This window comes from Scyliorhinus torazame, chromosome 5 (assembly GCF_047496885.1).
Source record: "Scyliorhinus torazame isolate Kashiwa2021f chromosome 5, sScyTor2.1, whole genome shotgun sequence".
Lineage (NCBI taxonomy): Eukaryota > Metazoa > Chordata > Chondrichthyes > Carcharhiniformes > Scyliorhinidae > Scyliorhinus > Scyliorhinus torazame.
Window position 1 is genome coordinate 326,025,141 of NC_092711.1, and position 24,856 is coordinate 326,049,996.

A 24,856-nucleotide genomic window follows, 5' to 3' on the forward strand; every position below is an offset into this window, starting at 1 on the left:
CTCCCTCAGTACTGACTCTCTGACAGTGCGGCACTCCCTCAGTACTGACCCTCTGACAGTGCGGCGTTCCCTCAGTACTGACCCTCTGACAGTGCGGCACTCCCTCAGTACTGACCCTCTGACAGTGCAGCACTCCCTCAGTACTGACACTCTGACATTGCAGCACTCCCTCAGTACTGACCCTCTGATAGTGCGGCACTCCCTCAGTACTGACTCTCTGACAGTGCAGCACTCCCTCAGTACTGACTCTCTGGCAGTGCAGCACTCCCTCAGTACTGACCCTCTGACAGTGCAGCACTCCCTCAGTACTGACCCTCTGACAGTGCGGCACTCCCTCAGTACTGACCCTCTGACAGTGCAGCACTCCCTCAGTACTGACGCTCTGACAGTGCGGCACTCCCTCAGTACTGACCCTGACAGTGCGGCACTCCCTCAGTACTGACCTCTGACAGTGCGGCACTCCCTCAGTACTGACCCTCTGACAGTGCGGCACTCCCTCAGTACTGACTCTCTGACAGTGCGGCACTCCCTCAGTACTGACCCTCTGACAGTGCGGCACTCCCTCAGTACTGACCCTCTGACAGTGCGGCACTCCCTCAGTACTGACTCTCTGACAGTGCGGCACTCCCTCAGTACTGACCCTCTGACAGTGCGGCACTCCCTCAGTACTGACCCTCTGACAGTGCGGCACTCCCTCAGTACTGACCCTCTGACAGTGCGGCACTCCCTCAGTACTGACCCTCTGACAGTGCGGCACTCCCTCAGTACTGACCCTCTGACAGTGCGGCACTCCCTCGGTACTGACCCTCTGACAGTGCGATTATATTTGCTGAAACTGGATTGTTGAGTTCCAGTTTTGTGATGTCAGTATTTATAAGTAAACGAAAAACTGAGATTTATGTGATGCGCTTTCTGAGATTTTGCCAGGTTTAACTAAAATGACATATTTTGATTTTATTAATCAAGTTGTCCTAATTCTTCTGGAGATTTGGAATCTGTTGCCAATTCTGAGAAACGTTTGTCATGTTGAAAATATGTCTGCGATTGGCATTCCCATTCGAATTAGAAAGTGATTTCATTGTAACTGGGGGCAGCTCATCGAGGTCTGACTCACTCAGCTGGAAACAGCCTCAACTGATCCTGTTGTCCACCAAAATGTCCCCTTGTCCTGACCCCGAAATCCGATGCTGTCCCGAATGTCCGACTTGTTAAGGGTAGTTTTTGAAAACAACCACAGAACTGCTCAGAAGTGGATCAGAAATACTCCCAGGGCAGTGGAGGAGATCTCAGACAGTGGAGGGAGCATCGGTTTGAACCCCGATTCATAATAACCGTCGGTTTGTACCGGGTAGGCTAGATGGTGGGTTCCGGAGGTGGCAAAGGGCAGGAATTAGAAGGATGGGGGATCTATTTATAGACGGGAGCTTTCCCAGCTTCAAAGCCTTGGAGGATAAATTTGAATTGCCAGCAGGGAACGGGTTCAGGTATTTGCAGGTGCGAGGCTTCCTGAGAAAGCAGGTTCCGGCCTTCCCGCTGCTGCCGCCACGGGGGATACAGGAAAGAGTAGTTTCCAGTACCTGGGTGGGAGAGGGGAAGGTATCGGATATTTACCAGGAGCTGTCGGAGGCGGAGCAAACTCCGGTGGAGGAGCTTGAGGGCAAGTGGGAGGACGAGCTAGGAGGAGAGATACAGGCGGGTCAATGGGCAGATGCCCTAAGCAGGGTTAGTACTTCCTCATCATGTGCCAGGCTTAGCCTGATACAATTTAAGGTATTCCACCGGGCACACATGACAGCGGCTAGGATGAGCAGGTTTTTCGGGGTAGAGGGAAGCCCAGCAAATCATGTCCACATGTTTTGGGCATGCCCGAAGCCGAGAGGGTTTTGGCAGGGTTTTATTCAGGCAATGTTCACAGTGCTAAAAACACAGGTGGTGCCGAGTCCGGAGGTCGCGATCTTTGGAGCCGGGAGTTCAAGGGGCGAGAGAGGCTGACGTCTTGGCCTTTGCCTCCCTGGTAGCCCGGAGACGGATCTTGTTAATGGGGAGGGACTCGAATCCCCCGAGTGTAGAGACCTGGGTTAGTGACGTGGCTGGGTTTCCCAGTCTCGAGAAAATAAAGTTCGCCTTAAGAGGGTCCATGGCGGGTTCACCCGGAGGTGGCGGCCGCTCGGCGACTTCCTCGGGGGAAATTGAAATGTCAGCAGAGGCAGTATTCGGGGGGGGGGGCGATTGTTGCTGTATGGTTGGGGTGTGTGAAGATTGGGATGGGGGGGGAAATGTTTATTATACCATGTTTATGTCATTGTTATTATTATATAAACTTTCAAATACCTTAATAAAAATATTTTTAAAAAGAAATGCTCCCATGAACCGGCACAGATAAACGGGAAGGATAACGCTCCCACATGCTGGAATTTGGCAAGATTTCTGCAGAATATCTGCAGAAAGATTTAGACAGTTTAGGAGAGTGGTCCAAGAAATGGCTGATGAAATTCAACGTGGGCAAGTGCGAGGTCTTGCACTTTGGAAAAAAGAATAGAGGCATGGACTATTTTCTAAACGGTGACAAAATTCATAATGCTGAAGTGCAAAGGGACTTGGGAGTCCTAGTCCAGGATTCTCTAACGGTAAACTTGCAGGTTGAGTCCGTAATTAAGAAAGCAAATGCAATGTTGTCATTTATCTCAAGAGGCTTGGAATATAAAAGCAGGGATGTACTTCTGAAGCTTTATAAAGCATTAGTTAGGCCCCATTTAGAATACTGTGAGCAATTTTGGGCCCCACACCTCAGGAAGGACATACTGGCACTGGAACGGGTCCAGCGGAGATTCACACGGATGTTCCCAGGAATGGTAGGCCTAACATACGATGAACGTCTGAGGATCCTGGGATTATATTCATTGGAGTTTAGGAGGTTGAGGGGAGACCTAATAGAAACTTACAAGATAATGAATCGCTTAGATAGGGTGGATGTAGAAAAGTTGTTTCCATTAGCAGGGGAGACTAGGACCCGGGGGCACAGCCTTAGAATAAAAGAGAGTCACTTAGAACAGAGATGAGGAGAAATTTCTTCAGCCAGAGAGTGGTGGGTCTGTGGAATTCATTGCCACAGAGGGCGGTGGAGGCCGGGACGTTGAGTGTCTTTAAGACAGAAGTTGATAAATTCTTGATTTCTCGAGGAATTAAGGGCTATGGAGAGAGAGCGGGTAAATGGAGTTGAAATCAGCCATGATTGAATGGTGGAGTGGACTCGATGGGCCGAATGGCCTTGCTTCCGCTCCTATGTCTTATGGTCTTAAGGTGCCGGGCTTGGTGTGAAACCCGGCGTGGGTGATGATCTGCATTCAGCAAGTTTGTCCATAATGTAATGCATGACCTCCGACCACTAGGTGGCATTGTAAACCCATCACATGACCCTGTGGGCTGGGAGTTGGGAGCAGGTGGTGCTGGTGGATAGATGTATTTTTCAGTACCTCTAACAATAATTAATTAGTGTTAGTTATTTATTATTTTATTTGTCCTAGTTATCTTACCACTCCGATGTTCTACAACAAATTATTTAAACTACATGGTCTATTGTTCATCATCCACTTCACCAGCCTACAGAACATGACCATGTGTCGCTCTCCGGCTGCACCAATCAGTTTTCACTCCAGATCTTTGAGAATTGAGCTGGCGGGTTTACTGCATCGCTGTGTTGGGGCGGGGCCTGATAGGGCCGACACCCAGCACCCGGCACAATGAGACTGGGGCACCATCTTTGATAGACGCCCTGCTCAGAGATGAAACTGAATATCCCAGTCCCCACCACGGAGGTATTGGGAGCTCCCCTGAACCCCCCTCCCCCGACAATCATCGAGGGCCCCCCCCCGACAATCATCGAGGGCTCCCCCCCCCCGACAATCATCGAGGGCTCCCCCCACCCCCGACAATCATTGAGGGCTCTCCCCCCCCCCCCCCGACAATCATCAGCCCCCCCCGACAATCATTGGGGGCTCCCCCCCCCCCCGACAATCATCAAGGGCTCCCCCCACCCCCGACAATCATCGAGGGCTCCCCCCACCCCCGACAATCATTGAGGGCTCTCCCCCCCTCCCCCCCGACGATCATCGAGGGCTCCCCCCCACCCCCGACAATCATCGAGGACTCCCCCCCACCCCCGACAATCATTGAGGGCTCTCCCCCCCGACAATCATCGAGGGCTCCCCCCACCCCCGACAATCATCGAGGGCTCTCCCCCCCCCCCCCTTGACAATCATCAGCCCCCACCCCCGACAATCATTGGGGGCTCCTCCTAAGCCAGCACCTTGGAGGCCCTCCCCCGCCCCCCTCCCCCTCCCCGCCACAGCCCACTCTCCCCCCCCCCCGCCACAGCCCACTCTCCCCCCGCACCCCCACCCCCTGGTAATTATATTAAAATGTGTTAAAATCCTACCCTTTGTAGACGTGAAGCTGGTGGTGTCTCCGGTGAGGGCCGTCGCGGCTCTCTGACAGCAAGCACAGGTGAAAAACCACCCGCAGGGGGCGAATGTTTTAAACGGTTCATTTAGGATAACAATCTGATGATGAAATGGTTAATTTCAATGTGATAGGAAGGAATCCAGTCAGCATTAACTGGAATAGTAGACCAACAGGAAGAACTGCAACAGATCAAAAGCTCATCTTGAAGCTGGAGATGTTTCAGCTACAAAACTCTGTAAACTCCAACAAGGGGAACATAGAAACAGAGAAAATAGAAGCAGGAGGAGGCCCTTCGGCCCTTCGAGCCTGCTCTGTCATTCACTATGATCATGGCTGATCATCAAGGTCAATACCCGGCTCCTGGAAAGAGCCCCCTACCCAAGGTCAACACCTCCACCCTATCCCCATAACCCAGTAACCCCACCCAACACCAAGGGCAATTTTGGACATTAAGGGCAATTCATCATGGCCAATCCACCTAACCTGCACATCTTTGGACTGTGGGAGGAAACCGGAGCACCCGGAGGAAACCCACGCAGACACGGGAAGAACGTGCAGACTCCACACAGACAGTGACCCAAGCCGGGAATCGAACCTGGGACCCTGGAGTTGTGAAGCAATTGTGCTAATCACCATGCTACCGTGCTGCCCACTAATCTACCCTGTCTAATCCTGTTAGAATTTTATAAGTTTCCGTGCGATCCCCTCTCACTCTTAGTCTCTCCTCATATGACAGTCCCGCCATCCCAGGAATCAGCCTGGTTAACCTTCGCTGCTCTCCCTCCACAGCAAGAACATCCTTTCTCAGGTAAGGACACCAAAACTGCCCACAATACTCCAGGTGTGGCCTCATCAATGCCCTGTACAACTGTCATCAAACATCTCGATTCCTATACACAAAACCTCTCGCTATGAGGGAAGCATATCATTTGCCTTCTTTCCTGCCTGCTGTACCTGCACGTTTACTTTCAGTGATGCACAAGGACACTGAGTTCTCGCCAAATATCCAAGATGGAAGGGAGGGAAACAGAAACGATGCTCCTTCGATGACAAGGGCGACTGGAGGAGGAGGCCCCACAAACATCCTCATTCTCAATAACGGCAGAGCCCAGCACATCAGGGCACAAGGCAAAGTTGAAGCATGTGGAACCATCTACAGCCAGAAGTGATCAATGGCGGCCTCCAGCGGAGCAGGTCAGCGGCCTACCCACAATCTCCAAGGCACAAGTCGGGAGTGTGATGGGATACTCTCCACTTGCCTGGATGAGCGCAGAACCAACAACACTCTGGAGTCTGCACGGTCTCCCGTGTTTGCGTGGGTTTCCTCCGGGTGCTCCGGTTTCCACCCACAGTTCAAATATGTGCAGGTTAGGTGGATTGGCCATGACCAATAATAATAATAGTAATCGCTTATTGTCACAAGTAGGCTTCAATGAAGTTACTGTGAAAAGCCCCTAGTCGCCACATTCCGGCACCTGTTTGGGGAGGCCGGTACGGGAATTGATCCGTGCTGCTGGCCGTGTTCTGCATCACAAACCAGCTGTTTAGCCCACTGTGCTAAACCAGCCCCATATTTCCCATAGTGTCCACAGGTTAGATGTAATGGGGGTAGGGTGGGGGGGGTAGGGTGGGGATTGGGTGGGCGGTAGGGCGCTCTTTCATAGGATAGGTGCAGACTCGATGGGTTGAATGGCCTCCTCCTGCATTGTAGTGATTGTGTGAATATAGAGGAAGCCGGATGGATACAGAATATTTGTGCTTTGGAATCGGGATAGACTCCATACATTCTGCTTATTGCCATTTGTACACAAACATTAGCTCGTTATTAATGACACCACAATTAACCCAACATTCTCATAACTGTACTTAGATCATCCTGAACCAGTCTTTAATTTGTGAAATTGCACAAGTTAATTTCTTTAACTTGGTCTGACTCACACTAACGTCTTGGTCAATGTAAAAATGCAAACATTCATTTCCATATTGAGATTGTCCTGATTAAACAGACAATATTGGATGAAGATCTCCACCTGGAATGCCTGCGTCTGTTCCATGGAAATGTGCAATCGATCAGGCAATCGATCAGGCAATACCTAATCGGATAATGATTCAAATGTTGATTCTTCCTGGGTTTGGTTGTTACATTCACCATGGCAGCCAATTGCCTTGTCTCACTGAGTAAACATCTCACAACAAGGTTGTGTGTTCCAGCCCCAGGCACAGAGTCATTTATAGCACAGGAGGGGGGCGTATAAATCACCCAGGCAGCCCCACTGCCCGGCTCAATCCCCGGAATCCTGCAAATTCATTTTCTTCCTGTCTTTGTCCAATTTCCATTTGAGATTATTGATTGTTTCAGCTCCCACTCCTCGGGGAGTGTCCCAGGTCATTATCACTCACTGTGTAAAACTGCCCCACCGCACATTCCCCGCACATCACTGCCCAAAACCTTGGCCGGGATTCTCCGACCCCCCACCGGGTCGGAGAATCCCCGGGGGGTGGCACGAATCCCGCCCCAACGGCGGCTGCCGTATTCTCCGGCTCCAATTTTTGGGCTGGGGCAGGATTCACGCAAGGCCGGTTGGGGGCTGTTGGCAGCGGCCCTCCTGCCGATTCTTCAGGCCCCAATGGGCAGATCGGCCGTCCGTTTTTGGCCAGTCCCGCCGGCGTGAATCACTCAACGCACGCACCGGCGGGACCCGGCAGGTGAGTATGCATGGGCGGGCCTGGGGGGGGTCTCCAACCTCGGGCGGGCCCACACGGTGGCCTGGCCCGCGATCAGGGCCCACCGTTCTGCGGGCGGGCCTGTTCCGTGGGGACACTTCTTCCTTCTGCGCCGGCCCCTGTCGGGCTCCTCCATGGCCGACGCGGAGAAGAGAACCGACCCACGCATGCGCCAAAATACGCTGGCCGATTTGCGCATGTGCGGAACCACGCCACCGGTTCCACACATGCCCGAGATCACACCGGCCCCTCGGCGCAAACTCGTGCAGTCCCTTCGGCGCCAGCTGGAGCGGCGCCAACCCCTCTGCCGTCCACCTCGCCCCCGGAAATGCTGAGAATTCCGCACTTTCGGGGCTGTTGACGCCGCAGCGGTTGGTCTCCCGCCGGCCTGGGGACTGAGTCCCCAGAAGGGAGAATCCCGGCCCTTAAATCTGTGTTCACTGGTCCTAATCAAAAAGATATTGTGATAATCCTGGGGATGGGGGTGGGGGTTACTTTAATTTAATTTAACAATCTTTATTGTCACAAGTCGGCTTATATTCACACTGCAATGAAGTTACTGTGAAAAGCCCCTAGTCGCCACATTCCGGCGCCTGTTCGGGTACACAGAGGGAGAATTCAGAATGTCCAATTCTCCTAACAAGCACGTCTTTCGGGCCGTGTGGGAGGAAACCGGGGCACCCGGAGGAAACCCACGCAGACACGGGGAGAACGTGCAGACTCCGCACAGACAGTGACCCAAGCCGGGAATCGAACCTGGGATCCTGGAGCTGTGAAGCAACAGTGATAACCACTGTGCTACCATGCCGCCCTCTACATATAGATGGCAGTAAATTGCAGATTAACGAGCTAACAGGATTAACAGGGTCACTGTTTGTAAATAAGGAGTCCACACGGAGCCGAACAAGTTAGATCAAAAAAAGTTTATTGCAGCAGAACACGAGTACAGAGCAGTTACTGTACCAGAGGGGCCAGCTCACAGTTCATGGCCCTCCGGTTTTATACAAAGAACAAAGAAAAGTACAGCAAAGGAACAGGCCCTTCGGCCCTCCAAGCCTGTGCCGACCATGCTGCCCGTTGATGCGACCATCAATTCACACGAGCCAAAGAGTTGAAGTGAGCAGTGGTTGCATCAATTTAATCAGCTGGATCTGTGCCTGCCTGCGACTGCTCTGTACTGAGTGCCGCCTACAGGCTGCAGCTCTATATACCTCCCCCGAGGGGGCAGAACCATAGGCGGAGCCCACAAGGGCATCAACATAATACTATACAATGTAATGCAATACAATGGTGAATGGTAGCAGTAATACATTCACCACACCCGTCTAAACTACAATCTTCTACACTTCCTGGGTCCGTATCCCTCTATTCCCATCCTATTCATGTATTTGTCAAGATACCCCTTAAATGTCACTATCGTCCCTGCTTCCACCACCTCCTCCGGTAGCGAGTTCCAGGCACCCACTACCCTCTGTGTAAAAAACTTGCCTCGTACATCTCCTCTAAACCTTGCCCCTCGCACCTTAAACCTATGCCCCCTAGTAATTGACCCCTCTACCCTGGGGAAAAACCTCTGACTATCCACTCTGTCTATGCCCCTCATAATTTTGTAGACCTCTGTCAGGTCGCCCCTCAACCTCCGTCGTTCCAGTGAGAACAAACCGAGTTTATTCAACCGCTCCTCATAGCTAATGCCCTCCATACCAGGCAACATCCTGGTAAATCTCTTCTGCACCCTCTCTAAAGCCTCCACATCCTTCTGGTAGTGTGGCGACCAGAATTGAACACTATACTGCAAGTGTGGCCTACATAGATACATAGAAGATAGGAGCAGGAGGAGGCCATTCGGCCCTTCGAACCTGCTCCACTATTCATCACGATCATGGCTGATCATCCAACTCAATAGCCTAATCCTGCTTTCTCCCCGTAGCCTTTGATCCCATTCTCCCCAAGTGCTATATCCAGCCGCCTCTTGAATATATTCAAAGTTTTAGCAGCAACTACTTCCTGTGGTAATGAATTCCACAGGCTCACCACTCTTTGGGTGAAGAAATGTCTCCTTATCTCTGTCCGAAATGGTTTACCCCGAATACTCAGACTGTGACCCCTGGTTCTGGACACACCCACCATCGGAAACATCCTTCCTGCATCTACCCTGTCCAGCCTGGTTAGAATTTTATAATCTCGATGAGATCCCCCCTCATTCTTCTGAACTCCAGCGAGAACAATCCCAACCGAGTCAATCTCTCCTCGTATGACAGTCCCGCCATCCCTGGAATCAGTCTGGTAAACCTTCGCTGCTCTCCCTCGAGAGCAAGAACATCCTTCCACAGAGAAGGAGACCAAAACTGCTCACAATACTCCAAATGGGGTCTGACCAGAGCCTTATACAGCCTCAGAAGTACATCCCTGGTCTTGTGTTCTAGCCCTCTTGACATGAATGCTAACATTGCATTTGCCGACTTCCGGGTGCGGCGATGACCAGCTGAGTCGCACGTTTCGGCAGCTCCCTGTGAAACGGACTTTTGGGCTCTTGAAAGGAGCCCCAACGGCAATTTTAACGGCTGAAAACACTGTGCGGTAAACCAGAAGGGGATTCCCCCTGGACACGGATGGAAAAAGGAGAGGAAAGTGGCCGGATTGCAGCGGATCCTTTGGAACAACGGCAAGGAAGGCAAGCAGAAACCAAGATGGCGTCGGAAGGTGGCAGTTTCATATGGGGCCCTGAACAACAAGAGTTTTTGAAACGCTGCGTGGAGGAGATAAAAAAGGAAATGAAGAAAGAGTTGTTGGCCCCGATATTACAGGCGATTGAAGGGCTGAAAGAGGAACAAAAGACCCAGGAGCAGGAGCTTCGGGTCGTGAAGGCGAAAGCAGCAGAGAATGAAAACGACATACAGGGCCTGGTGGTGAAGTCGGAGATACAGGAGGCACACCAGAAACGATCTGTGGAGAGGTTGGAGGCACTGGAAAATAACGCAAGGAGGAACAACTTGAGGATTCTTGGCCTTCCTGAAGGTGTGGAGGGGGCGGACGTCGGGGCATATGTGAGCACGATGCTGCACTCGTTAATGGGAGTGGAGGCCCCGACGGGTCCGTTGGAGGTGGAGGGAGCATACCGAGTTATGGTGCGAGGACCGAGAGCAGGAGAAGCTCCCAGAGCCATAGTGGTGAGATTTCTCCGTTTTAAGGATAGAGAAATGGTCCTTAGATGGGCGAAGAAAACTCGGTGTAGTAAATGGGAGAACGCGGTGATCCGCGTCTATCAAGATTGGAGTGCGGAGGTGGCGAGAAGGAGGGCGAGCTTTAATCGGGCCAAAGCGGTACTTCACAAAAAAAAGATAAAGTTTGGAATGCTGCAACCGGCAAGACTGTGGGTCACATATCAAGGGAGGCACCACTACTTTGAGACGGCGGATGAAGCGTGGACTTTTATTGTAGAAGAAAAATTGGAATGATTGGACAACGAAAATGAACGTTTGGACAAAGTGGTGGGACGAGTGGGGGGGGGGGGGCGAAGAGGGATTGTATGATTAATCCTGTGGTATGGTAACTTTTCTTTCTCCCGCAGGTGGTGATGGGGGGAGGTGGGGAGGGAGAGGAGATGGGGCGTTGGCCATGGGAGGCGGGGCCGAGGGAGAGGCGCGGGCTTGGTTCCCGCGCTATGATAATTATGGCGGGAATAGAGAAGCAGGAAGGAGGGGGCGCCGCACGGGGCGAGCCGTGATCACGGGGGGAAGCCGAGGTCAGCCAGAGTTTGCTGACTTCTGGGAGCAACATGGGGGGAGTAATTACGCTAGCGGGGGGTCTAGCGGGGGGGGGGGGAGGGGGGAATTACTGGGTTGCTGCTGCTGGGGAAAGGGAGGAGTGGGTGCGGGAAAGGATGGGCGGGGGGCACCGTCAGGGAGAAATACAGCCGCGTGGGAACTGGGCGAGAAGCTGGAAAAAGATGATGGCTAACCGGCAAGGGGGGGGGGTGGGAAGTCCCCCAACTCGGCTGATCACGTGGAACGTGAGGGGGCTTAACGGGCCGATAAAGAGGGCACGAGTACTCGCACACCTTAAGAAACTTAAAGCAGATGTGGTCATGTTACAGGAAACGCACCTGAAACTGATAGATCAGGTTAGGTTGCGCAAAGGATGGGTAGGGCAGGTGTTCCATTCGGGGCTGGTTGCGAAAAACAGGGGGGTGGCTATATTAGTGGGGAAGCGGGTAATGTTCGAGGCAAAGACTATAGTGGCGGATAACGGGGGCAGATACGTGATGGTGAGTGGCAAATTACAGGGAGAGATGGTGGTGTTGGTAAACGTGTATGCCCCGAATTGGGACGATGCCAATTTTATGAGGCGAATGCTAGGACGCATCCCAGACCTAGAGACCGGAAAGCTGATAATGGGGGGAGACTTTAACACGGTGTTGGAACCAAGGCTGGATAGGTCGAAGTCCAGGACTGGTAGGAGGCCGGCAGCAGCCAAGGTGCTTAAGGATTTTATGGAGCAGATGGGAGGGGTGGACCCGTGGAGATTCAGTAGACCTAGGAGTAAGGAGTTCTCATTTTTCTCCTATGTCCATAAAGTCTATTCACGCATAGACTTTTTTGTGTTGGGTAGGGCATTGATCCCGAGGGTGAGGGGAACGGAATATACGGCTATAGCCATTTCGGATCATGCCCCACACTGGGTAGACTTGGAGATAGGGGAGGAAACAAGAGGGCGTCCACCCTGGAGAATGGATATGGGACTAATGGCGGATGAGGGGGTGTGCTTAAGGGTGAGGGGATGCATTGAAAAGTACTTGGAACTCAATGACAATGGGGAGGTTCAGGTGGGAGTGGTCTGGGAGGCGTTGAAGGCGGTGGTTAGGGGGGAGCTGATATCAATAAGGACACATAAAGGGAAGCAGGAGAGTAAGGAACGGGAGCGGTTGTTGCAAGAACTTTTGAGGGTGGACAGACAGTATGCGGAAGCACCGGAGGAGGGACTGTATCGGGAAAGGCAAAGGCTGCATGTGGAATTTGACTTGCTGACCACAGGCACTGCAGAGGCACAATGGAGGAAGGCGCAGGGTGTACAGTATGAATATGGAGAGAAGGCGAGCAGATTGCTGGCACACCAATTGAGGAAAAGGGGAGCAGCGAGGGAAATAGGGGGGGTGAGAGACGAAGATGGAGAGACGGAGCGGGGAGCGGAGAGAGTGAATGAAGTGTTTAAGACATTTTATAAAAAATTGTATGAAGCTCAACCCCCGGATGGGAGGGAGAGAATGATGGAGTTTTTGGATCGGCTGGAAATTCCCAAGGTGGAAGAGCAGGAAAGGATGGGACTGATAGCACAGATCACGGTAGAAGAAGTGGTGAAAGGAATTAGGAACATGCAGACGGGAAAGGCCCCGGGACCGGACGGATTCCCAGTTGAATTTTACAGAAAATATTTGGACTTGCTCGCCCCGCTACTGACGAGGACCTTCAACGAGGCAAAGGAAAGGGGACAACTGCCCCCGACTATGTCAGAAGCAACGATATCGCTTCTTTTAAAGAAGGAAAAGGATCCGCTACAATGCGGGTCCTAGACCAATCTCCCTCCTCAATGTAGATGCCAAGGTCTTGGCCAAGGTAATGGCAATGAGAATAGAGGAATGTGTCCCGGGGGTGGTTCATGAGGACCAAACTGGGTTTGTGAAGGGGAGACAGCTGAACACGAACATACGGAGGTTGTTAGGGGTAATGATGATGGCCCCACCAGAGGGTGAAACGGAGATAGTAGTGGCGATGGATGCCGAGAAAGCATTTGATAGAGTGGAGTGGGATTATCTGTGGGAGGTGTTGAGGAGATTTGGGTTCGGAGAGGGGTATGTTAGATGGGTGCAGCTGTTGTATAGGGCCCCAGTGGCGAGTGTGGTCACGAATGGACGGGGATCGGCATATTTTCGGCTCCATAGAGGGACAAGGCAGGGATGTCCTCTGTCCCCATTACTGTTTGCACTGGCGATTGAGCCCCTGGCGATAGCGCTGAGAGGTTCCAAGGGATGGAGGGGAATACTTAGGGGAGGAGAAGAACACCGGGTATCTTTATATGCGGATGATCTGCTACTATATGTGGCGGATCCAGCGGAGGGGATGCCAGAAATAATGCGGATACTTGGGGAGTTTGGGGATTTTTCAGGGTATAAATTGAACATGGGAAAAAGTGAGCTGTTTGTGGTGCATCTAGGGGAGCAGAGTAGAGAAATAGAAGACCTACCGTTGAGGAAGGTAACAAGAGACTTTCGTTACCTGGGGATCCAGATAGCTAAGAATTGGGGCACATTGCACAGGCTAAATTTGACGCGGTTGGTGGAACAGATGGAGGAAGATTTCAAGAGATGGGATATGGTAGCATTGTCAATGGCAGGGAGGGTGCAGGCAGTTAAGATGGTGGTCCTCCCGAGATTCCTTTTTGTGTTTCAGTGTCTCCCGGTGGTGATCACGAAGGCTTTTTTCAAAAGGATAGAAAAGAGTATCATGGGTTTTGTTTGGGCCGGGAAGACTCCGAGAGTGAGGAAGGGATTCTTACAGCGTAGTAGGGATAGGGGGGGCTGGCACTACCGAGCTTAAGTGAGTATTATTGGGCCGCTAATATTTCAATGGTGAGTAAGTGGATGGGAGAGGAGGAAGGAGCGGCGTGGAAGAGATTAGAGAGGGCGTCCTGTAGGGGGACCAGCCTGCAGGTTATGGTGACAGCCCCATTGCCGTTCTCACCAAGGAACTATACCACGAGTCCGGTGGTGGTAGCTACACTGAAGATTTGGGGACAGTGGAGACGACATAGGGGAAAGACCGGAGCACTGGGGGGGTCCCCGATAAGAAACAACCATAGGTTTGCCCCGGGGGGAATGGATGGGGGATATGGAATGTGGCAAAGAGCAGGTATAACGCAATTGAAAGATCTATTTGTGGATGGGAAGTTTGCGAGTCTGGGAGCGCTGACCGAGAAATATGGGTTGCCCCAAGGGAATGCATTCAGGTACATGCAATTGAGGGCTTTTGCGAGGCAGCAGGTGAGGGAATTCCCGCAGCTCCCGACACAAGAGGTGCAGGACAGAGTCATCTCAAAGAAATGGGTGGGGGACGGTAAGGTGTCGGATATATATAGGGAAATGAGAGACGAAGGGGAGACTATGATGGACGAACTAAAAGGGAAATGGGAAGAAGAGCTGGGGGAGGAGATTGAGGAGGGGATGTGGGCAGATGCCCTAAACAGGGTAAACTCGTCGTCCTCGTGCGCCAGGCTAAGCCTGATTCAGTTTAAGGTATTACACAGGGCACATATGACTGGAACACGGCTCAGTAAATTTTTTGGGGTGGAGGATAGGTGTGCGAGGTGCTCGAGAAGCCCAGCGAATCATACCCATATGTTTTGGTCATGCCCGGCACTACAGGGGTTTTGGATGGGGGTGACAAAGGTGCTTTCGAAAATAGTAGGAGTCCGGGTCGAACCAAGCTGGGGGTTGGCTATATTTGGGGTTGCACAAGAGCCGGGAGTGCAGGAGGCGAAAGAGGCCGATGTTTTGGCCTTTGCGTCCCTAGTAGCCCGGCGCAGAATATTGCTAATGTGGAAAGAAGCCAAGCCCCCGGGGGTGGAGACCTGGATAAATGATATGGCGGGGTTCATAAAGTTAGAGCGGATTAAGTTCGTCCTAAGGGGGTCGGCTCAAGGGTTTACTAGGCGGTGGCAACCGTTCGTCGAATATCTTGCGGAAAGATAGATAGGGGAGAACAAAGAAGGCAGCAGCAGCGGCCCAGGACTTGGGGGGGGGGGGGGGGGGGGGGAGGGATTGGGGGGGGGGGGTGTGGCCTGAGACAAGGCAGTTGCCAATTAGGGCTAGTTTTTATCTTTTGTTATTTAATATTTATTTATTTGTTGTTGTTTTTGTTTAAATTTAAAAAAGGTCATTATTATCTGTATTGTTACAATGTTGTGTAAAGGATGCACAATGTACTGTGTTGGTTGACCAAAAATTTTCAATAAAATATTATTTTAAAAAAAAAACATTGCATTTGCCTTCTTAACTGCCGACTGTACCTGCACGTTAACCTTAAGAGAATCGTGAACAAGGACTCCCAAGTTCCTTTCTACTTCTGATTTCCTAAGCATTTCCCTATTTAGGGCAGCACGGTGGCACAGTGGTTAGCACTGCTGCCTCACAGAGCCAAGGATCCGGGTTCAATTCCAGCCTCGGGTGACTGTCTGTGCGGAGTCTGCACATCCTCCCCGTGTGTGCGTGGGTTTCCTCCGGGTGCTCCGGTTTCCTCCCACAGTCCAAAGATGTGCAGGTTAGGTGGATTGGCCCTGATAAATTGCCCTTAGTGTCCAAAATTGCCCTTAATGTCCAAAAAGGTTAGGAGGCGTTACGGGGATAGGGTGGGGGAGTGGGCCTCGGTAGGGTGCTCTTTCAGAGGGTCAGTGCAGACTCGATGGGCCGAATGGCCTCCTACAGCAATGTAGGGATTCTATTCCATGGTCTATGCCTCTATTCTTATGACCAAAGTGCATACCTAATTTGCCATTTCTTTTCCCACTCTCCTAGCCTGTCCAAGTCCTTCTGCAGCCACCCTGCTTCCTCAATACTACCTGTCCCTCTACAGATCTTTGTATCATCTGCAAACTTAGCAACAGTGCCTTCAGTTCCTTCTTCCAGATCATTAATGTATATTGTGAAAAGTTGTGGTCCCAGCACCGACCCCTGAGGCACACCACTAGTCACCGGCTGCCATCCTGAAAAAGACCCCTTTATCCCCACTCTCTGCCTTCTGCCAGTCAGCCAATCCTCTATCCGTGCCAGGATCTTACCCTGAACACCATGGGCTCTTAACTCATTTAGCAGCCTCCTGCATGGCACCTTGTCAAAGGCCTTCTGGAAATCTAAATGGGTCACGTCCACTGGTTCTCCTTTGTTTAACTTCCTTGATACCACCTCGTAGAATTGTAACTGATTTGTCAGACATGACCTCCACTTGCCATTTGGAATGGGCGTCCACGACCAGCAAGAACATTGAGCCTTGGAAATGTCCGACAAAATCTGTATCCAGGCGGGGTGCGAATGACGGGAGCTTCCGATGCTCCTGGCACGTGGCTCTAGATGGGGAGGGGGGTCCTGGCTCCAGGTGGCCGCGTACCCCGACCAGGGCGATGAGCTGGTTGGCTGACTTGCCGTTTCCGGTCCCTGCGGTTTCTCCGGCCACAGGTGACACCCCTCTGTGAGTCCTCGTCCAGTCGTTCAAGGGAGATGTCTCACTGGGCTGCAGCAACCCTCGGCCAATGAGACTCCCCCGACAGAGCTTGGGAAAGGACTGGGTTCCAGAGGTTCTGTTACTAGGGGGCACCACTTGTCTGAATAGGGAGTGTGGGGGACCTACGCTATTCACCTCCATCCCGGAGGTATCCTGAAGCTCCTGGACTCCCTTCTCTGCGCTCTCCTGTGAGAGGGAGATCTCAAAGTCCCTTTCTGTTTCCAACAACAGTTCAGCCAGCAATTCCCGCTGGGTCGTCATGTTGTTGATGCCGCATACAAAGCGGTCTCGCAGCATCTTCGTTACCGGTGGGCCATAGTCAAAAAACTCCACCAGATTTCACAATCATGCCAGAAAACCAGTAAAGTCTCCCCCAGAGTTCTGTCAGCCGGAATGAATCGTTATCTTTGGACAATGACCGACCGCCATAGGGGTACGTTCCGAGTGCTACTAACTCATAAAACGGCTTGGTGTCTGGGGGCCGCAGGGAGGGTTAGACTCTTTGTGATGCTAAATCACTTTCTGGTGATCTTGCAGAGTAAGAGCTTTTCCCTGAAAATGTATCCGCTCCGCGCACAGAGCCATCTTCCATAATCGCATCAAACGCGTCAATCTACCGAAAGTGGCATTTTGGAAACATTATAAACTTTACTCCTTAGTGTTGAGATGCAGTAGTGCTCTGAGGGTCCAGGAGCATCGTCTGAGAGTCCGTTAAATTCTCGTCGCCATTACTGAACTCAATGAGGAGCCTTGAAGAGGTACGTCAAAACTAGTTTATTTTCTATTGGGAGGGAGTGCTTCACTATCAGAGGGTCAGTACTGAGGGAGTGCTGCACTGTCAGAGGGTCAGTACTGAGGGAGTGCTGCACTGTCAGAGGGTCAGTACTGAGGGAGTGCCGCACTGTCAGAGGGTCAGTACTGAGGGAGTGCTGCACTGTCAGAGGGTCAGTACTGAGGGAGTGCCGCACTGTCAGAGGGTCAGTACTGAGGGAGTGCTGCACTATCAGAGGGTCAGTACTGAGGGAGTGCCGCACTGTCAGAGGGTCAGTACTGAGGGAGTGCTGCACTGTCAGAGGGTCAGTACTGAGGGAGTGGCGCACTGTCAGAGGGTCAGTACTGAGGGAGTGCCGCACTGTCAGAGGGTCAGTACTGAGGGAGTGCTGCACTGTCAGAGGGTCAGTACTGAGGGAGTGCTGCACTGTCAGAGGGTCAGTACTGAGGGAGTGCTGCACTGTCAGAGGGTCAGTACTGAGGGAGTGCCGCACTGTCAGTGGGTCAGGACTGAGGGAGTGCCGCACTGTCAGAGGGTCCGTACTGAGGGAATGCTGCACTGTCAGAGGGTCAGTACTGAGCGAGCGCTGCACTGTCAGAGGGTCAGTAATGAGGGAGTGCCGCACTGTCAGAGAGTCAGTACTGAGGGAGTGCCGCACTGTCAGAAGGTCAGTACTGAGGGAGTGCCGCACTGTCAGAGGGTCAGTACTGAGGGAGTGCCGCACTGTCAGAGGGTCAGTACTGAGGGAGTGCTGCACTGTCAGAGGGTCAGTACTGAGGGAGTGCTGCACTGTCAGAGGGTCAGTACTGAGGGAATGCTGCACTGTCAGAGAGTCAGTACTGAGGGAGTGCCGCACTGTCAGAGGGTCAGTACTGAGGGAGTGCTGCACTGTCAGAGGGTCAGTACTGAGGGAGTGCTGCACTGTCAGAGGGTCAGTACTGAGGGAGTGCTGCACTGTCAGAGGGTCAGTACTGAGGGAATGCTGCACTGTCAGAGAGTCAGTACTGAGGGAGTGCTGCACTGTCAGAGGGTCAGTACTGAGGGAGCGCTGCACTATCAGAGGGTCAGTACTGAGGGAGTGCTGCACTATCAGAGGGTCAGTACTGAGGGAGTGCCGCACTGTCAGAGGGTCAGTACTGAGGGAGTGCTGCACTGTCAGAGGGTCAGTACTGAGGGAGTGGCGCACTGTCAGAGGGTCAGTACTGAGGGAGTGCCGCACTGTCAGAGGGTCAGTACTGAGGGAGTGCTGCACTGTCAGAGGGTCAGTACTGAGGGAGTGCTGCACTGTCAGAGGGTCAGTACTGAGGGAGTGCTGCACTGTCAGAGGGTCAGTACTGAGGGAGTGCCGCACTGTCAGTGGGTCAGGACTGAGGGAGTGCCGCACTGTCAGAGGGTCAGTACTGAGCGAGCGCTGCACTGTCAGAGGGTCAGTACTGAGGGAGTGCCGCACTGTCAGAGAGTCAGTACTGAGGGAGTGCCGCACTGTCAGAAGGTCAGTACTGAGGGAGTGCCGCACTGTCAGAGGGTCAGTACTGAGGGAGTGCCGCACTGTCAGAGGGTCAGTACTGAGGGAGTGCTGCACTGTCAGAGGGTCAGTACTGAGGGAGTGCTGCACTGTCAGAGGGTCAGTACTGAGGGAGTGCTGCACTGTCAGAGGGTCAGTACTGAGGGAGTGGCGCACTGTCAGAGGGTCAGTACTGAGGGAGTGGCGCACTGTCAGAGGGTCAGTACTGAGGGAGTGCCGCACTGTCAGAGGGTCAGTACTGAGGGAGTGCCGCACTGTCAGAGCGTCAGTACTGAGGGAGTGCCGCACTGTCAGAGGGTCAGTACTGAGGGAGTGCCGCACTGTCAGAGGGTCAGTACTGAGGGAGTGCCGCACTGTCAGAGGGTCAGTACTGAGGGAGTGCCGCACTGTCAGAGGGTCAGTACTGAGGGAGTGCCGACTGTCAGTGGGTCAGTACTGAGGGAGTGCTGCACTGTCAAAGGGTCAGTACTGAGGGAGTGCCGCACTGTCAGAGGGTCAGTACTGAGGGAGTGCCGCACTGTCAGAGGGTCAGTATTGAGGGAGTGCCGCACTGTCAGAGGGTCAGTACTGAGGGAGTGCTGCACTGTCAGAGGGTCAGTACTGAGGGAGTGCTGCACTGTCAGAGGGTCAGTACTGAGGGAGTGCCGCACTGTCAGAGGGTCAGTACTGAGGGAGTGCCGCACTGTCAGAGGGTCAGTACTGAGGGAGTGCCGCACTGTCAGTGGGTCAGTACTGAGGGAGTGGCGCACTGTCAAAGGGTCAGTACTGAGGGAGTGCCGCACTGTCAGTGGGTCAGTACTGAGGGAGTGCTGCACTGTCAAAGGGTCAGTACTGAGGGAGTGCCGCACTGTCAGGGGGTCAGTACTGAGGGAGTGCCGCACTGTCAGAGGGTCAGTACTGAGGGAGTGCCGCACTGTCAGAGGGTCAGTACTGAGGGAGTGCAGCACTGTCAGAGGGTCAGTACTGAGGGAGTGCTGCACTGTCAGAGGGTCAGTACTGAGGGAGTGCCACACTGTCAGAGGGTCAGTACGGTGGGGGTGCTGCACTGTCAGAGGGTCAGTACTGAGGGAGTGCCGCACTGTCAGAGGGTCAGTACTGAGAGAGTGCTGCACTGTCAGAGGGTCAGTACTAAGGGAGTGCCGCACTGTCAGAGGGTCAGTACTGAGGGAGTGCCGCACTGTCAGAGGGTCAGTACTGAGGGAGTGCTGCACTGTCAGAGGGTCAGTACTGAGGGAGTGCTGCACTGTCAGAGGGTCAGTACTGAGGGAGTGCCGCACTGTCAGAGGGTCTGTACTGAGGGAGTGCCGCACTGTCAGTGGGTCAGTACTGAGGGAGTGCCGCACGGTCAGTGGGTCAGTACTGAGGGAGTGCCGCACTGTCAGAGGGTCAGTACTGAGGGAGTGCTGCACTGTCAAAGGGTCAGTACTGAGGGAGTGCCGCACTGTCAGAGGGTCAGTACTGAGGGAGTGCCGCACTGTCAGAGGGTCAGTACTGAGGGAGTGCCGCACTGTCAGAGGGTCAGTACTGAGGGAGTGCTGCACTGTCAGAGGGTCAGTACTGAGGGAGTGCTGCACTGTCAGAGGGTCAGTACTGAGGGAGTGCCACACTGTCAGAGGGTCAGTACGGAGGGGGTGCTGCACTGTCAGAGGGTCAGTACTGAGGGAGTGCTGCACTGTCAGAGGGTCAGTACTGAGGGAGTGCCGCACTGTCAGAAGGTCAGTACTGAGGGAGTGCCGCACTGTCAGAGGGTCAGTACTGAGGGAGTGCTGTACTGTCAGAGGGTCAGTACTGAGGGAGTGCTGCACTGTCAGAGGGTCAGTACTGAGGGAGTGCTGCACTGTCAGAGGGTCAGTACTGAGGGAGTGCCGCACTGTCAGAGGGTCAGTACTGAGGGAGTGCTGCACTGTCAGAGGGTCAGTACTGAGCTAGCGCTGCACTGTCAGAGGGTCAGTACTGAGGGTATGCTACACAGTCAGAGGGTCAGTACTGAGGGAGTGCCGCACTGTCAGAGGGTCAGTACTGAGGGGGTGCTACACTGTCAGAGGGTCAGTACTGAGGGAGTGCTGCACTGTCAGAGGGTCAGTACTGAGCGGGTGCTGCACTGTCAGAGGGTCAGTACTGAGGGAGTGCCGCACTGTCAGAGGGTCAGTACTGAGGGAGTGCTGCACTGTCAGGGGGTCATAACTGAGGGAGTGCTGCACTGTCAGAGGGTCAGTACTGAGGGTTTGCTACACTGTCAGAGAGTCAGTACTGAGGGAGTGCTGCACTGTCAGAGGGTCAGTACTGAGGGGGTGCTGCACTGTCAGAGGGTCAGTACAGAGCGAGCGCTGCACTGTCAGAGGGTCAGTACTGAGCGAGCGCTGCACTGTCAGAGGGTCAGTACTGAGGGTGTGCTACACTGTCAGAGGGTCAGTACTGAGGGTGTGCTACACTGTCAGAGAGTCTGTATGGAGGGGGTTCTGCACTGTCAGAGGGTCAGTACTGAGGGAGTGCTGCACTGTCAGAGGGTCAGTACTGAGGGTGTGCTACACTGTCAGAGGGTCAGTACTGAGGGAGTGCTGCACTGACAGTGAGTCAGTACGGAGGGAGTGCCGCACTGTCAGAGGGTCAGTACTGAGGAAATGCTGCACTGTCAGAGGGTCAGTACTGAGGAAGTGCTGCACTGTCAGAGGGTCAGTACTGAGGGAGTGCTGCACTGTCAGATGGCCAGTATTGAGGGAGTGCTGCACTGTCAGAGGGGCAGTACTGAGGGAATGCCGCACTGTCAGAGGGTCAGTACTGAGGGAGTGCTGCACTGTCAGAGGGTCAGTACTGAGGGAGTGCTGCAGTGTCAGCGGGTCAGTACTGAGGGTGTGCTGCACTGTCAGAGGGTCAGTACAGAGCGAGCGCTGCACTGTCAGAGGGTCAGTACTGAGCGAGCGCTGCACTGTCAGAGGGTCAGTACTGAGGGTGTGCTACACTGTCAGAGGGTCAGTACTGAGGGAGTGCCGCACTGTCAGAGGGTCAGTACTGAGGGAGTGCTGCACTGTCAGAGGGTCAGTACTGAGGGAGTGCTGCACTGTCAGAGGGTCAGTACTGAGGGAGTGCTGCACTGTCAGAGGGTCAGTACTGAGGGAGTGCCGCACTGTCAGTGGGTCAGGACTGAGGGAGTGCCGCACTGTCAGAGGGTCCGTACTGAGGGAATGCTGCACTGTCAGAGGGTCAGTACTGAGCGAGCGCTGCACTGTCAGAGGGTCAGTACTGAGGGAGTGCCGCACTGTCAGAGAGTCAGTACTGAGGGAGTGCCGCACTGTCAGAAGGTCAGTACTGAGGGAGTGCCGCACTGTCAGAGGGTCAGTACTGAGGGAGTGCCGCACTGTCAGAGGGTCAGTACTGAGGGAGTGCTGCACTGTCAGAGGGTCAGTACTGAGGGAGTGCTGCACTGTCAGAGGGTCAGTACTGAGGGAGTGCTGCACTGTCAGAGGGTCAGTACTGAGGGAGTGGCGCACTGTCAGAGGGTCAGTACTGAGGGAGTGGCGCACTGTCAGAGGGTCAGTACTGAGGGAGTGCCGCACTGTCAGAGGGTCAGTACTGAGGGAGTGCTGCACTGTCAGAGCGTCAGTACTGAGGGAGTGCCGCACTGTCAGAGGGTCAGTACTGAGGGTGTGCCGCACTGTCAGAGGGTCAGTACTGAGGGAGTGCCGCACTGTCAGAGGGTCAGTACTGAGGGAGTGCCGCACTGTCAGAGGGTCAGTACTGAGGGAGTGCCGACTGTCAGTGGGTCAGTACTGAGGGAGTGCTGCACTGTCAAAGGGTCAGTACTGAGGGAGTGCCGCACTGTCAGAGGGTCAGTATTGAGGGAGTGCCGCACTGTCAGAGGGTCAGTACTGAGGGAGTGCCGCACTGTCAGAGGGACAATACTGAGGGAGTGCCGCACTGTCAGAGGGTCAGTACTGAGAGAGTGCTGCACTGTCAGAGGGTCAGTACTGAGGGAGTGCCGCACTGTCAGAGGGTCAGTACTGAGGGAGTGCCGCACTGTCAGAGGGTCAGTACTGAGGGAGTGCTGCACTGTCAGAGCGTCAGTACTGAGGGAGTGCCGCACTGTCAGAGGGTCAGTACTGAGGGAGTGCCGCACTGTCAGTGGGTCAGTACTGAGGGAGTGGCGCACTGTCAAAGGGTCAGTACTGAGGGTGTGCCGCACTGTCAGTGGGTCAGTACTGAGGGAGTGCTGCACTGTCAAAGGGTCAGTACTGAGGGAGTGCCGCACTGTCAGGGGGTCAGTACTGAGGGAGTGCCGCAATGTCAGAGGGTCAGTACTGAGGGAGTGCCGCACTGTCAGAGGGTCAGTACTGAGGGAGTGCAGCACTGTCAGAGGGTCAGTACTGAGGGAGTGCTGCACTGTCAGAGGGTCAGTACTGAGGGAGTGCCACACTGTCAGAGGGTCAGTACGGTGGGGGTGCTGCACTGTCAGAGGGTCAGTACTGAGGGAGTGCCGCACTGTCAGAGGGTCAGTACTGAGAGAGTGCTGCACTGTCAGAGGGTCAGTACTAAGGGAGTGCCGCACTGTCAGAGGGTCAGTACTGAGGGAGTGCCGCACTGTCAGAGGGTCAGTACTGAGGGAGTGCCGCACTGTCAGAGGGTCAGTACTGAGGGAGTGCCGCACTGTCAGAGGGTCAGTACTGAGGGAGTGCTGCACTGTCAGAGGGTCAGTACTGAGGGAGTGCCGCACTGTCAGAGGGTCAGTACTGAGGGAGTGCTGCACTGTCAGAGGGTCAGTACTGAGGGAGTGCTGCACTGTCAGAGGGTCAGTACTGAGGGAGTGCTGCACTGTCAGAGGGTCAGTACTGAGGGAGTGCCGCACTGTCAGTGGGTCAGGACTGAGGGAGTGCCGCACTGTCAGAGGGTCCGTACTGAGGGAATGCTGCACTGTCAGAGGGTCAGTACTGAGCGAGCGCTGCACTGTCAGAGGGTCAGTACTGAGGGAGTGCCGCACTGTCAGAGAGTCAGTACTGAGGGAGTGCCGCACTGTCAGAAGGTCAGTACTGAGGGAGTGCCGCACTGTCAGAGGGTCAGTACTGAGGGAGTGCCGCACTGTCAGAGGGTCAGTACTGAGGGAGTGCTGCACTGTCAGAGGGTCAGTACTGAGGGAGTGCTGCACTGTCAGAGGGTCAGTACTGAGGGAGTGCTGCACTGTCAGAGGGTCAGTACTGAGGGAGTGGCGCACTGTCAGAGGGTCAGTACTGAGGGAGTGGCGCACTGTCAGAGGGTCAGTACTGAGGGAGTGCCGCACTGTCAGAGGGTCAGTACTGAGGGAGTGCTGCACTGTCAGAGCGTCAGTACTGAGGGAGTGCCGCACTGTCAGAGGGTCAGTACTGAGGGAGTGCCGCACTGTCAGAGGGTCAGTACTGAGGGAGTGCCGCACTGTCAGAGGGTCAGTACTGAGGGAGTGCCGCACTGTCAGAGGGTCAGTACTGAGGGAGTGCCGACTGTCAGTGGGTCAGTACTGAGGGAGTGCTGCACTGTCAAAGGGTCAGTACTGAGGGAGTGCCGCACTGTCAGAGGGTCAGTATTGAGGGAGTGCCGCACTGTCAGAGGGTCAGTACTGAGGGAGTGCCGCACTGTCAGAGGGACAATACTGAGGGAGTGCCGCACTGTCAGAGGGTCAGTACTGAGAGAGTGCTGCACTGTCAGAGGGTCAGTACTGAGGGAGTGCCGCACTGTCAGAGGGTCAGTACTGAGGGAGTGCCGCACTGTCAGAGGGTCAGTACTGAGGGAGTGCTGCACTGTCAGAGCGTCAGTACTGAGGGAGTGCCGCACTGTCAGAGGGTCAGTACTGAGGGAGTGCCGCACTGTCAGTGGGTCAGTACTGAGGGAGTGGCGCACTGTCAAAGGGTCAGTACTGAGGGTGTGCCGCACTGTCAGTGGGTCAGTACTGAGGGAGTGCTGCACTGTCAAAGGGTCAGTACTGAGGGAGTGCCGCACTGTCAGGGGGTCAGTACTGAGGGAGTGCCGCAATGTCAGAGGGTCAGTACTGAGGGAGTGCCGCACTGTCAGAGGGTCAGTACTGAGGGAGTGCAGCACTGTCAGAGGGTCAGTACTGAGGGAGTGCTGCACTGTCAGAGGGTC